This window comes from Lactuca serriola, chromosome 3 (genome assembly GCF_051521515.1).
Source record: "Lactuca serriola cultivar US96UC23 chromosome 3, Lser_US96UC23_V15, whole genome shotgun sequence".
NCBI lineage: Eukaryota > Viridiplantae > Streptophyta > Magnoliopsida > Asterales > Asteraceae > Lactuca > Lactuca serriola.
The window spans coordinates 5,051,959-5,065,000 of record NC_136410.1 but is presented as its reverse complement, the minus strand read 5'-3'; positions in this window follow the sequence as shown (position 1 = coordinate 5,065,000).

Below are 13,042 nucleotides of genomic sequence, written 5' to 3'. Positions count from 1 at the left end.
TGAACTAGGTATCCTTGTCAAGCCTTAGTTTGTAACAAGAATATATCAAAATACTTGTACTTCACTTTCGATATAGTTTTCCGGTTCATGCAATACTATCATAATAAATGGTATAACTGCTCTCTTATTCAACTTACATGGAACTAAGCATCATTTATGAGTCTTAGTTTATTATAATTAGACAAGACTACAATACCTGTAATCACTTTTAGTCATATTTCATGTTTGCAATGTCATTACAATATAGAGTATAACTAGGCACTTATTCAACATACTTCAAACCAAGTAGCTTCTATAAGTCTTAATTTATAACTAGGCATGACTACAATATCTATAATCAACTTCGAATATAATTTCTCATTTATGTAATACTATCATAGTACATGAATACATTTAGCACAAAATTCAAATAGTAAGCATTCAATAGACATTTAATCTTGTAAAGTAACGATATTTTTAATCAAGTTGTCATCTAATGCTACCAAATATACGTGTTACGCATATTTCAGATAATAAGTATTTATTACACATATAAGCATTTAATTTATATTAAATATTTTTAATAAATACTTATAAAAAAATTCATGTTCATGAAAGTGACCATGTACTCACTGATTGAGGTGAAAATTTTGCGGGAAAGTAAGTTCCTCGCCTAACACTTCAACTTTCCCTTTTTAAATGACCTAAATATGAATATTACTAAGTAATAGTATTCGTTATTATTTATCAGGTTATATTAACTATTTCTTGATTCTTCAATAATCCCAAAGAATACCAAGGTCTATCAAATAAGGAATGACCAGGTAAGATCACTTTCAGATGTAGAATTTGTTTGGTAAAATGGTATACCGTTTGGAAAAAATCACTTTAAATACCTCATTAAATATTGCCTAGACATCACCCCCGTAAATAGATCAGTCGATATTTTGACTGAGATTACTAATAAATCTTATTTATAGGTTCATAACAATGAGTATGAACATAAATATAAGTTACTCTTAAAACATAGTAAGTATACATCAATGTACAGGTTTTCTAGTGAATGTTCGGAAAGTCGCAGGAAAATTTTTGACTTCGAATACTTCTTTTCGTTACGCTCTTCGATGCCGCAACGCTTCACTAAAGTGATCAAAAACTCATAAAGTTGGGCCTCGGGTTGCGTGAAACGTTTGAAATAGATTGGAGACAAAATGACTGAGAAATGAAGCAAAATCGGAGAGGATATGTAAGATTTTTCAAAAGACGTAACACGCCCTACTCACATGGCACCTTCTGATTGGTCCATGCGACAACAACTAAAATTCGTCAACGATTGTCAATCGAAAATGTGGTGAATGCCAATTTAATAGTCTTAATGTATAGTATTTGACGATTTTTGATGAAAAATACAATATTATGCTTTGAAATATATAAGAAAAATAAGTTGAATCCTCAAACTGTGAAAAAATCAGAGGAATAAAATTTTGACGTTGTACACAAAAGTGTTGTTACAATGTGTTATTAAATAAATATGTGTATTAATCATTATTTTCTATAAATAATAACAAAATCTGAAAATACGTGTCAATACAATTCCGAATATATAAAATCGTCGAAATCGGAGTTCTTATGCGAAAGTTGAAAACTTGTCGTAATACAAAAATGGGATAAAAATGAACTATGATATAAAATGCATATAAAGCATCTTTGTAATACAAAATTTCTAATAATTGAAATGTATATGTTATAACGATAACGTGGACATAAAGAACGTCAAAAACAGAGTTCATACGCAAACGTAATGACATTTCGTAGAAAGGCACAATCCAACCACCTAATATTGAACTTCAAACTCTTCGTTAGGTGCCTTAGAAGTTAAATTTTAAAATTATGATATTTTTCCCATGATCGTAACACGATTATGTATCTAAGTATGTTTTTATCTCATTTTGCCCAAAAATTCGTTAAGGATCGGACAAAACGGTAACCATTTTCCCGTTAACGAATCTTCAAACGATTCGTTAGGTAGCTTACGAAACTCGTAGAAAAAGATAGAAACATTTATTGAACTAGGAAGTGATCTATTATATGATTCAAGTGCTAACTTTTCCGCTTCATGAAGGTTTGACAATTTCACAAAAAACAATAGAATCGTGGAAACCGTGAAGCCACTTTATTTTTACTTTCGAACGTTTTGTTCGCATAGAATATTTTTACGTTTTACGACTCAGGAGACCAAGTACTACAAACTTGTGTACTCGGAAAATTTTACGGAAATCGGATTCCAAACCCGAAATCGACGCTCGAGATTGTGTCATATGAATTCGATCTTAGCCATCCATTTGCCACTTGACTTTAGTATAAATAAAAGGCTTTGCCTGATAATTGTTTCACAAGAAATCAGCTCTCTCACTGTCCAAAACACCCTCTCCTTCCCTTCTCTTTTCTCAGCCGAACCAACACGAACCACCACTCCACCGCTGCCTGCCGCCACCGGCCACCACCAGCCACCGACGTGAGCCCCTCACACCGTAACCAATGATGCCAACCCCACCCCCTTCATAAGACGACATCCCCGCCTCCATGCATCCTTTTTCTCGACGGTGCATACTGGCGACGACCTCCAACGACTTTTTCTGGAGATCAGAGATGTTTTTCCGCCGAGCCTCCGACCATTTTCCGGCAAAAAAATCAGCAAGCAATCACTCCTTTTCCGGTCTCAATCTAACTCAACTTACAGCGAAGCATTGCTGGTTCGTTCCGACGATAATCGGTGATTAAAAAAGCACACTTCGAGTGTAAGTTTCACGATCCCATTTTAAACCCTTTTACTGTTTTTGGAGGGGGGGGGGGGGTACTTGTTTTAATGATATATAATTTATATAAACTTTAATGATAATTATCATTTATTATAAACTAAAAATTGTATTTAGTCGTTATTATAACTGTCGCTAACTTGTCACATTTGTATAAAGATAAATTGCATTGCTGGAAATATTGTTTATAAAGCTTGGATTTTAGCATTACACTAGCGATACTCTGTGTGTATAATATGCATGTCTGTATAATATGCATAACTATTAAACCCTATCGTTACTCTGCCCGTTAAATTTTACAAAATAATTAAACGATTTAATTGTAAAACATTATTATAATTATACAACATAACTTTGGCTCGGTAACTTGAACATTTAAAGTTAGGGCTACAACTTTTTAGACATACTTACTCAATGGTTTAGATGACACACATTCATCACCTAAGTGTAATAGTTAGCAACGACCCCTATCTATAATCGTTAAATCTTAACCGGATGAGAGAGTTATGTATAGATCTATACAGGTTGACACCCCCACCCGTGGTTGATAGCTGCAACCTCGACGGTCAAGTTGTTGGATTATGTGTCTAAGCCAATAGCTAAATTGGTATATACTTGAATTAAAAGTAAAGTCCTTTTGGGTTGCCCTCAAAACTAATAATTGACTAAAATGACTTTTGGAGAGAGTGTCTGATTTATTGATTTATTATATAATTAATAAATAGCAATAAATAATTTGTTAATATATTATGAGATTAATAAATTAATTAGAAATAGTATTATTTAATTAATAATTAACCAAAAGGTAATTGGAATTAATTTTGGGATTAATTGGATTAATTAAAAAGTGCAAGGACTTAAGTAGTAATTGTTCAATAGTTGAAGAAGAAGGTATTTCAGAACCATCCTATGCCTTCGATGATTTTAGGAGGCATATTTAGGGTTTCTATAATATTCCTTAAGGATAATTAGGGAGATGCATAATTACCTAATTTCAAATATTAATACTATATTCAAATTAGGGTTTCTACGACTCCTTATGTCAGCTATAAATAGAGTCCTTTGGCTCCTTATTTTCGGCACCGTTCATACCAAAGGAATAGCTGAAAATCCCGTCCCCTCTCCTCTCTCCTCAAGTGTTCTTATTTCTAGGGTTTATGTGCAAACCATCAGAGGCATTAGTTTTCGGTGATTGCTTTCGAAGAGCTACTTGAAGAAGTATTTCATTGATTATTTGCAATAATAATCAAAAGGTATGTAAACCCTAATCATTTGCAAAAGTAGGCTTCCTTTAGGCTTCTTGATGTTCATAGGTTATTGATATCAATAAAGAAAACTTAAATCCAAATAGGTTGAATGTGAAATTAAGGGTTAAGTTTTTCCACCATATGTTTTAATTATAACCTTTAAAACCTATCAGTGGTATCAGAGCAATAGTTTTTTATTTGATTGTGAATAATAGTGAATAGATCAAAAATTAGGGTTTATAGAAATTAAACCCTAATGGCCATGATTTTCGATTTTTCTAGGGTTTCTTGAAACCTTGTCCTTCCTAATCCTATTTTCGAAAATTGGGGTTCATTTAAGGTTTTCTCTTGTTTTCTTAATTATTATTTTAAAAGCCTTAAAATTTGAATAATTAAAACCTGATAAACCTAATTCTGATTTTCAAAAATTAGAAGGATTTGGATTATGATTGAATTTGAATTATTTTTTATATATGTTTAATAGTAAATAATTATTTAATCCATAAGTGATTTAAATTAATTTAATTCATAGTTAATTAAAAGATAAAAATTAAATCATAATTGTTTTAAATATATTTGAATTAAAAGGTTTAATTTAGATAATTTAAAGTTTAAACCTTGTATTTTGAAATGTTTTAAAATAAACCATATATATATATATATATATATATATATATATATATATATATATACATACATACATAATTAAAAGTTAATTACTATATGTATAAGAAAAGTCAATAAAATCAATAGTATGCCTCATTCACGAAACCATGCTAAAAGAGGGTATAAGAAAGCAACCTATAAAATGGTCGTTAAATGGGTGTCCACTCTCAATCACCGCTGTCCTGTATGGTTGAGGGTCATTAGCCGAACGTGTTTGATAGGACACGATCTCATTAAAAGTATAATGATATAAAAGTACTAGAACATTCTTTTAAAATCTCACTCTAGTTACTTTAGGAAAAATGTGAAAAGTATGATATTCCATGAAAACGCACATCAAAATTTAACATGTCGTTAGTGGAGCGTGTGTGGTTAACCGACACACTATTAGGTACTTTAAAGAGAAATGATGGGCATCTCGAAAATTACCATTTTTAATGTGCGCGTGTGGTTAACCGGCGCATTAAGTAGAGATAATAAATGACATCGAGGTTTCCAAGCGTGTTTGCATGGTTATTCACATCTTGTTTATGATCCTTGTCATCACAATCACAAATAGAAGAGCATAATTTAAGATTAAACAAGCCATTAATAAGATTCAATGAATCTCAGAAGATCTAGGAATTTCATAGATTGAAATTGGTGAATTCTTTTACCTACATTTGTATATCCGCAAGAAGATTACTACATCCTTCTTCTTAGTTGTGAGTTGATATATTGGATCCTAGCTTAGAATATTTATTATGGGATAAAATGTTAAGGAAGTTATATGAACTAACTAAAAAATTTCTTCTCCTATAGATGTCTGCTTCTAATGGTGATGCTAATACTGCTCAAACCTCAATCAACAACGACTTCACTCTACTGTTTTGGTCAAAAAATAAACAAGCAAGAATCAACCAAAGTCTATGAGAGGATGTGATGTTTAAAATAAAGCAAGTATAAAATGTTGATCAAAGTTACACAAGTTTTTTACAAGGAAAGCCCTTGATCCTTGCTAGGATCTCCGACATAAAACCTTGTGAGGTGATAATGATCACATGCCTTAATGATTTTATTGATTGAAAATGTCAATTATAGAGAAAATGTAAATAGTATAAGTACAAGTGTTGTTGTTCTGCTAAGTCTCGCGTGCAGTGTGATGAATACAAATGATTTTTATAATCTAAAGCTAATAACAAGAACTCCGAGAATTTCAGGTTCCTTTGAGATTAACTTATAGACGTTACTTGACTTGGTCTTCCAGGTCTTTTCCATGGTTGTGACGACAATTCATTGAGAATGACTCTTTTACTGATTACTTATGCACATGTGAGAGAGATAACAAAGTATAAAACCATTATAAATATTTTGAAAATGATATTCAAGATCTTGAAGTATGTTTTGGGATCCTGGGGTTTGAGGTTCTTGAGGTTTGAGGATCCTGATTGTAGTCCTGAGATTCTAGCCCTAACAATTGCCCCCAAATTATTCCTACAAAATATTTTAGAGTTAGTTTGCCAAAATTTAAAGTGATAATTTAAAAATAAAAAGAAACAAATATGATAAGGGGTTTTGAATTTTAAACCCTAACAGATAGAATTTATAAGTTCAAGAATCATCATAACTGGTAAAATCAACCTTTCTCTTTCATCTGCCAACATCATAAATAGAGGCAATCGATTAGGGCTATTCTTCCCCGTGTCTTTTAGCTTTCATCTACGAGTTTACTAGTCATCTTTGAAGGTACACTTCTCACTTCTTCTCCTTAGTTTTCTTTTCACTAACAATGGGCAAGAAAATGACCATATCTCGTAAGAATATCCTCGCTCCTTCTGAGGATGATTTCGTCGACCAAATGATCTTATCATATGACAAGATCCATTCTTTCGATGAGGACGATATCGAGTCATTGAAAACAGTCATCGTTTTCTCCAATGAAGCTGTTTTCAAACCCTTTGATCCAAAGCATCAACCTGATTTCGATTCCTCCTCTTGGGCCTGCTTTCCCGAACACCCCTTTTGTTTGGGTCTGAAATAACCCTATTCCGGGATCATCTCCAATTTCTTTGAAGTTACCCAAATCTCCTACATCCTAGCCATGCCTATTGTTTAGAGAATCTTTTTCTCGGTTGATAACCTGAACCAGTCCAAAGATCTAGATGTAGGTTTAGCTGAGTTGGCTAATGTGTATGATCTTATTACTTTTGGAATCTCTTGTTTTCTTCTTAGGCTCAAACCCCACAAATACCCTCTCGTTCTGAAAACAAAACATAAAGACGGTCTTTGGAAAGAGAAATACTTGTTTGTGAGACGTGATTCGATCCTTGGTGGGGATTCCCTACCGAAGACATGGGTTTAAAAGTGTAGGAATAATTTTTCCTTGTACTGAGGATCCTGGAATTCACATTTCATTATTTTGTTTTATTTTTTGCAGCTTTCAATTTTGAAGAACTCATCCCTATCGCCAAGGATACCGAAGACAAGATAGAGAAGCTTCTCGTTGTTTCTGCAGTTGATAGGTCTTTCAAGTTCGATTGCTCCTGTCTCTAAGAAGGTTCCTCCACCACTATGTAAATGGCTACTGGTAATAATCCTTGTCTTTCTTGTGATATTTTAGAATCAATAAGGATCCTGAACTAATGAGGAACTTGTGCGATGTGTAGGATCCAAGGTTACTCACTCCAATGCCTGATTTGTTCTATCTCATCTTGAAGACGATATATCCAACATCCTGATACTATTCAAAAGAGAGAAAATTATCTTGCCTTATCCTCCTAATAAATCTCACATTGATCTTACTGTGAAGACCCCAAGCTCCCGTAAGAGGAAAACCTCAAAAGCCAGAGATCTAAACCTGGAGAATCTTGGAGTCGAGGAGGCGCTTGAAAAGTTGCTTTCCTTTTTCCCAAGCCATAAGTGTTCGTGTGACATTAGTTTCTGATTTGTATTTGTTTTTATTAATTCCATGCTCATTTTAGGTTTTTGCTCACGTTTCCCATTTAGTAGTTGATCTAAGGATCCGGGATAAGGAAGCTGAACGAGTTTTGAAGGAGCGAGAGAAGGAATGGAAGGCAACCAATGAAGATCTCCTCAAGATATTTTAGCTATTGAGCAAAGAGAAGGCTGAGAAAGAGGAAGAGCATGTTGCTGAGTTGGAGGAGGTGATTGCGAAGGTGAAGTCCAGTGTTGCCACAACTGTTTGGGAAACCAAGATCAGGTTAGCTAAGGATATCGTCAATGCATGATCCTGGGATCTGACGGGTTGGTGTGAAGCTCTGGCCAAGTTAACAAGTAAGCTTGTGAATACCAGTCATGATCCCCAAGGGCATCCGTCAAAGGCGGGTGATGTGGAGTAAAAGAACACAAGCAATGATAACCATCTAATGTTTTGGGCCTGAAAAAATTTGTTTTAACTAGTTTATGGTTTCTTTGGTGATGTAAGTCATTATTACTAATTCGTTTTTTGTGGGGTTAGTGGGCAACCCTTTAATTTTATGGTTGTTTAATATTTCTTTGCATGTTTGATTAACTTGTGTGGTTGTAGCAGTAGGATTTTCAAGGATTCTTAGGATCCTGGAATAACCTAAAAACAATTAGTATTCCAATTAGGATCCCAAAATAGTTGAGATCCACTTAGGATAAACCTTCGATCATTATATAAGAAATACAACTTCTAAGAACAAGGAGATATAGAACATGATTATCTTTGGACTTTGTGACCTATGGGACTCACTTCCAGGAGAAGTGTAAAGTTACAATTCTTTTGCTCTATAGGATCACAGAGTTCGTTTATAGAAGGATCCTCGATCTTCAAGGAGGATCTTTGATTGTTTTTAACTCAGTAATCTTTAGGGAGGATCTCCCCTCAGGAGTCGACTAGAAATGACTCTAACTAGGAAAATAACTAAAGAAACTGATGCAATATTATGGTGCTACAAATGTTACATAGTTTATGGGTATTATCCCATCTTCAAGAAATGTGTTGGTATCATAACACTCGAAGAACTTTGGGAAAAAATCAAAAATTAGTAGACTTCTGGGGAGGATCCTAAATCATATGATAACATAAAAATGCTATAAATTTTATCTATTTTCTAGGGAAAATCCCAATTTGAGATACCATGAAAATGTTATAAGCCTTGTGTATTGTATGGGGAGGATCCCAACTTGAGATAACATGTAAATGTTATAAACCTTAGGAATTATATGGGGAGGATCCCAACTTGAGATAACATGTCAATGTTATAAACCTTAGGAATTAGTTAGGGAGTATCCCAACTTAAGATAACATGAAAATGTTATAAACCTTAGATTTCAACTTTAGGATCTTAACTTATGTTCAAAAATAAGAGGGTTTCCAAGTCATTGAAACGTGAATTAATCCCCTTATTCACATCCTCCAAGCGAAGTGTATAAACCTTCACTCTTGTGAAAGAGGTAATTAACTCTTTAAACCTTAAAGGGGATTAAGTACCATTATTCGTAGGAGAGATGATCAGTCTCTATTCTTAGGAAATTTATATTGTGAATTTTCGGATGTTTGCAGTCATGGAGCTCTTTTATGTCAGTGGTCTTTTGAACGTCAGGATCCTTGAATATTCATTTGTCAACCTTAGAGGTCAGGATCCTTAAGTGTCAGGATCTTTGAGTGTTCAACCGTCAAGATCCATATAGGTCAGGATCCTTAAGCCCTGCGTGCAACAAACATTAGCTAGGGGTGGGTGTTAGCCTAGCTAACGCCCCTCCGATGATTAAGTTAGTAATGGTATTTGAAGAGAATAAATAGTAATAAAAATAAAGGGTAAAAGGTAAATAGCATGCATACCTTAAGTGTGTTCTGAAACGACTAACCTTACTTACATAAAATAGGCTTTGAGATGTGTATCATTCTAGGATCTTGGCAAGATGTTTCCATCTAGTGTGGCCAACCAATATGCCTCCTTTCCTGCTTCGAAATCTATGATATATGGCCCTTCCCATTTAGGTGCCAGTTTACCTGCACATCCTTGGTATTTTGGAATGTTTTCCTTAGTACCAAGTCTCCCATTTGGAATCTTCTAAGTTTTATATTTTTATTGTATGCCTTGGTGATCCTCTGTTGATGAGCAGCAATACAGATCTTGGCAATATCCATAAGTTCATCTATGGTGTCAAGATCATGGGCCATGATCCTATTATTATCCTCTTGGTTTTGAAGTAGGTATCCTACTGTTGGGATCACCACTTCAGTGGGAATCATTTCTTCCATTCCAAACACTAATGAGTATGGGGTTTGGCCCATAGCTACCTTGGAAGTGGTCCTATCTGCCCATAATATGAAAGGAAGTTCTTCTTCCCATCTTCCTTTCTTCTCATCTAGCCTTTTCTTCAAGTTGTTGAATATAATTTTGTTTTTGGATTCTGCTTGGCCATTAGCTTAAGGGTGGATACGAGTAGACATTACCATCTTGATTCCCTAACTTGTGTAAATGTCCCTTTTCCTTTTGCTTGTGAATTGGGATCCATTGGCGCATATAATTTCGGCAGAGATCCCAAACATGGTTAATATGTTACGTTTGATGAAGAAAACTACCACCTTGTGTCTTACTTGGATGAAGGCTTCGGCTTCTATCCATTTTGAGAAGTAGTCATTCATTAATAGTATGAAGACCTTTCCTCCAGGGGCTACTGGAAATTTACCCACTATATCCCTTCCACATTTCATTAATGGCCAAGGGGGGATGATAGGATCTAGATGTTTTGCTGGTTGATGTAGGATGTTGTTATGTCTTTGAAAAGCATCACATTTTTGGGCATGAAGGAAGGAGTATTTCTTCATGGTTGGCCAGTAGTATCCCATCCTCAACACTTTGGAGCATAAGGATCTGCCCCCAGTGTGGTTTCCGTAGTCTCCTTCATGTATATCCTTTAGGACCTCTACAACTTCATGATCTTCTAGGAACCTAAGGTATGGACATGCTATATATATATATTTTGTATAAATTACCTTCGATTATAAAAAACCTTGAGATCGTTGCTCTGAATGCCCTTTCGCTTTTCACTTCCTTAGGGATTGTGTCATTCTGTAGGTATTCCATGATGGGTTGGATCCAGGATCCTGAGGTTAGAGAGGGATCCTTGATGTTGGGATCCTGATGTTGAATCGTCAAATGAGGATCTTTGATTGTGGCGACGTTAGTAGTTTCCACGTGATTGTCGGGATCCTTCGGTCTCTTGGTAGGATCCTCAATTTTCGGGATCAATACGTGGGTTATCGGGATCCTGGTTTCTATCAGGATCCTTAGGGAAGATCATAGATTGGCAAAAGCATATGCTTCAACATTGTCTTCTCTAGGAACCCGGTTTAGGCTAAATGTTTCGAATTCTGAGGCCAGGTTTTTGAGGATCTGGAGATATAGTGCTAGATTCTCTCCTTTTATTGCACAGGATCAATAAAAATGGTTAGTTAACAATAAAGAATTGACGAATACCTGAAGATCCTTGATTTGAAGATCTTTGGCTAACTGTAGTCCCATGATTAGTGCCTCGTATTCTGCTTCGTTGTTGGTTACATTGAACTCACAATTGATTGCTTGAGGTAGGATGTTCCACTGTGGCGATTTTAGTATGATCCCTAATCTAGTTCCTCTTTAGTTAGATGCTCCATCTGTGAATAGCGTCCATTCTACCATGTTCTCTTCTTCTAGAAGTATTTTTTGGCTTCTATTTCAACATCGGTTATTAGATCATCACTAAAGTCAGCCATAAAATCTACAAATTCATGGGACTTTATAACAAATCATGGTTCATATTTTATGTCATATATGCTTAACTTCATGGACCACTTTTCCATCCTTCCTAACATGTATGGTTTTCTCATAACATTCGTAGTGTGACAGTTAGTTCTTACAGTTATAGGGTGTGTTTCAAAATAATGTCTAAATTTAGTATAAGCTATTACTAGTGCAAGTATATGTTTTTCAAGGTGGGGATACCTGGTCTTAGGATCCAGGAGACTTTTACTTATATATTAGATGGGATGCTGGTCCCCATTGAGATCCTTAGCTAATATTGTGCTTACCGCGTTCAAGGATACTAAGAGGTAAAGAAGGAGTGTTTCCCCATCTAATGGTTTTACCAACAAGGGTGGTGAACTAAAATATCTTTTAAGTTCCTGGAAAGCATCTTCATGTTCCTGGGTCCATTCCAATCTTTTGTTCTTCTTCAAGATGTCGTAAAAAGTCTTGCATCTTTCTAAGGATCTTGAGATGAACCTGTTTAGGGTCGCCACTCTTCCTATTAGTCTCTGAACATTTTTTGTCGACGAAGGTGATCTTAGATCAAGGATGGCCTTGATTTGCTATGGGCTTGCTTTGAGTCCTCTTTTGTTTACCATGTATCCCAGGAATTTACCCGATCTCATCCCAAAGTGGCACTTGGAGCGATTCAGCTTCATGTTATACTAGTCCAGGATGTCGAATGCTTCTTTGAGATCCTTGAGGTGATCCTCAACTTTTCTAGACTTGACCACAATGTCATCGATTTAGACTTCCATGGTGTCTCCCAATTTTTCTTTGAACATCTTGTTAACCAATATTTGGTACGTTGCACCTGCATTTTTAAGACCAAATGGCATGGCAGTGTAACAGCAGATATCTGTTGGAGATATAAACGGCATGTCCTCTTGGTCAAATGGTTCCATCTGGATCTGTTGGAGTCCTGTTGATGCTTCCATGAATGTTAGTAATTCATGACCCGCAGTTGCGTCTATCATGGATTCTATGTGTGGTAAAGGGAAAGGATGCTTGGGACAAGCCTTGTTAAGATGCATGCACCACGACCACATTAGCTACCCATCTTGGGAATTTCACCTCCTTAATCATGCCAGTTTTGAGAAGTTTTTCTACTTCTTCTTGTATAACTTGGTTTTTTTTGGTGCAAATTTCTTTCTCTTTTGGTGTATTGGCCTGAAAGATGGAACAATGTTAAGTTTATAGGTTATAATGCTTTTACCAATACCTTTCATGTCCTCATGCTTCCATGAAAACGTCTTTCTTCTAGCCTTGAGGAACTTTATGAGGTCATGTTCGACTTGTTCAAGCATTGAGGATCCTATGAGAACTTTGGCTTCAAGATCCTCAAGGTTCAGGGGCACTTCTTTTATATCTTGCTCTCTTGCTTCTAGCACGTCTCATGCCCCTTGCCTTAATTGTTATGCTTGTCGTGGTATTGTTGAAGATTTCTTCGAAGTCTTGTAGTATACTTTGGATTCTTGTTGGTCTCATATGATCTTCATTGTCCCCCATGGGGTCGGTATCTTTACGTATTGATTATACGTTGATGGAATGGCCTTCATTTTATGGATCCATGGTC